At 35.5% G+C, this 2,933-nt stretch overlaps 1 pseudogene; it reads right to left on the bottom strand.

The window, feature by feature from the left end:
- Positions 1-1,358: 1,358 nt before the first annotated feature.
- Positions 1,359-2,933, bottom strand: part of LOC102833519 — a 2,867-nt pseudogene continuing 1,292 nt past the window's right edge.

The following is a 2,933-nucleotide window of genomic DNA, read 5'->3' as shown; positions in this document are numbered from 1 at the left end:
TCTATAAGTATAAGTCAAGTTCATCAAATGGTAGCAATTTACACTGATTTCCTTTATCAAAAAAATTGTTTGTTTGTTTTTTTTTATCTTCTCTAGTCGAACTCTGATCATCCAGCAATCGAGGCTAGGTTAAATGGGAACACTGAATATTTTTACAACATAAAAATATTAATTGAAGTGTGTTTAAGACTTTGGTGCACCATGAGATCAAGTGATAGTTATAAAAATGTTTGCAATATAAGATCATCATGAAATAAACCAGCAATGATAGGTCAACATTTATTTTTAATTTAATTTCTATTATAAATATTATGTAGCTTAAATGTCAATTTTGAAGAATTTTGCTTATTTTGCTGTTGGTGGTAATGTTGTTCCGACTCACAGCAACCTTGACTAAGGTTTCCGAGGCAGTAAATCTTTACTGGAGCAGAAAGACTCATCTTTTTCCCACATTTTGTTTATTTTAAGAGTAGCTGTTCTCAGAGGAAACAAAGAAAGCTCATGTGATCAGAGTAAGAATTTCAGGATGATCACATTTGTGTCAGTGAATACCAGGTTAGGCCAGAGCAGTTCTGTTGCCATAGTAACCATTTAGAATCTACTTTAATAGCCTGTGTAGTAGGCACCTTAATAGAAAAGGGTTTGTTTTTTAACATAATGCTCTCAAACCAGTCTAGTGACTTAATTTAATTATATTTTGGAGGAAAGGGACAGGTCGAATTTTAAATGGCAGCAGCCACTTTCTTAATGCTATGTTCAGCATGTATGTAGTCTGCCGCCAGCTTGACTTGCTGAAGTAACAGCTAGACCTCCGCTGTGCAGCTGGAGAGGAACATGGTACTGCTTGGCTCTGAATCAAGAATTCCAAACATTAAGTGACAGGACGCCTGGGGTCCCTCTCACTGTGGTTTTCAGGGTCGCCAAAGATAAGAGATCTTTGTCTTTTTCGCAAAAGGAGTGTTGGGACCAGGACTCCTTTTTTGGAGATGTTTTTACTTTGGTGTCCTTTTCATCTCTAAAGTTTTGTGTTGTTTTCTTAGCAGGTATTTTTTCCATTGGCACCAGTAGTGGAAGGTTATCCTTAGAGTCGTCTCTCACTTTCAGCTGGGTTTTTATTCTAGGGCTCTCTTTCTTCTCTCTGGGGGTGTCCACTTCCTGGGCTCCAGTGCTACTGACTTCAACTGTACCCTTCTTTTCTTGACTTGGGGCTGATTTAGCCTTTGCAGCCTGTTGCATTTCCCTTTTTCTCCTTTTCTTCTCCTTCTCTCTCTGGAGCTTTTCTTTCTAGTTTTCCTTTGTATCTTTTTTTCTACTGGCCATGAGTGGGTACTTGTTTCCCATCATTCAAAGAGCTTTTTTTAAGAAGAGAAGACTGGAAAGGCAACTGATTTCTCTGTTTTCAGGTCTAAGAGCTTCGTACTATTCCACTTCTTTGGCAATTTTTCTGATAGCCGTTTTGTGACAGCAGTGACATTTCCCAGAATGTGCTGCATCTTCAGTCCAGAATGACCAATGCTCACAGTCCTGCACAAACCATTTTCAGAGATGCTCAAGATCCTCCCACCAAAATAGCTATTAATCTCTTTTGACAGGTCCTTGGCTAGGAGGTTCACACATGCTGGGACTTTCTTTCTGAGATACAAATGTTTCCCTATAAATGAAAGCAAAAGCTTCCTAATACTTGTGTCAATCAGGAATAAGTCAAAACTGCCCAAGAGGTGGATCTTGACTTCATAGGGATTATATTCCTGTTTTAAAGTTTTGAGGGGGTAATTTGAGAAATGTTTTTAATTTAGGGCTTGTTCAAAAGATTCCTACAAAACTGTTCTGTCATCTCAAGTGTTAAATTGGGTTCATCCTTGATAAACAGACAGATTTCTGTTAAATCTGATAGACTAGCATAAGGTAAGGACCTTGTAGCAAACTCTGTTGGAACCTTGAACTTCCACCGTCAACTCCAACATGCATTATCTTTTAATTCCATTTTTCTACTACCTTTTGGAAGCCCCCACATAGAAATAAGTTTTATATTTTGCTTATTAGAAAATTTAAAGGAGTGACATATTCCCAGATTCTGTAATGCCACTGATTGTAGGAAGAACCATCATTCTAATGACAGATTTGGGTAATGGAGGAAGAGACTATTAAATACAATGACTGTAAAGCAATTTCTCATCTCAGAAATGTCAAAACGTTCATCTTAGTACTCGGAAATTGGGAATAAAAATTACAGTAAGTAAGAGTGTTAAAAGATTAAGATTCAAATGAAAATATAGGTCATGTAATAGTTGCTATCTTTAGAATTTTGTCCTAATGATAAAATAGATGGTTAAAAAAATATTTTGAGAGATTTTCTTTACCTAACTTTGATGGATTTTATTTATGTTTGTAACTCTGTTTCTCAGTTATTAGTTACTACCCTTAAGAGAAAACAGGTGACTACAACTTTAAGTCTATTAATAAACAATAAAATGGCATAGAATTCTGTTTTCCTTTAGTAATTTTGGTATGGTTGATCTGGTTTTTACAAATTATTTTAATTTCTGTTTGTCTGAAAATGATCTAATTTCACCATCATATTTGATGGACAATTTTACTGGATATGTCTTGGTTGGTGGTTTTTAAATTTGAGTTTTATATATGCCATTCCATTGTCTTCTTGCCTGCATGGTTTCTGCTGAGAAACCAGAACTTAGTCCTATTCTCCTTTGTAAGTAACGTTTCATTTTTCCTGAGCTGTTCTCAGGATTCTTTCCTTGTCTTTGGTTTTGAAAAGTTTGATTACATTTTAGTGATTTTCTTTTTGGATCTTTTCATGTTTAGAGTTCATTCAACTTCTTGAATAACTGTCTTTTCACCTTTTATGAAATGTTAAGGAAGTTTTCTTCCAACAACTTTGGACAATATTCTCTATGGCTTTTTTTTTGTCTCTT

The sequence above is a fragment of the Chrysochloris asiatica genome, unplaced genomic scaffold, assembly GCF_000296735.1.
Source record: "Chrysochloris asiatica unplaced genomic scaffold, ChrAsi1.0 scaffold05743, whole genome shotgun sequence".
Classification (NCBI taxonomy): domain Eukaryota; kingdom Metazoa; phylum Chordata; class Mammalia; order Afrosoricida; family Chrysochloridae; genus Chrysochloris; species Chrysochloris asiatica.
This window is presented reverse-complemented; position numbering and strand designations above follow the sequence as displayed.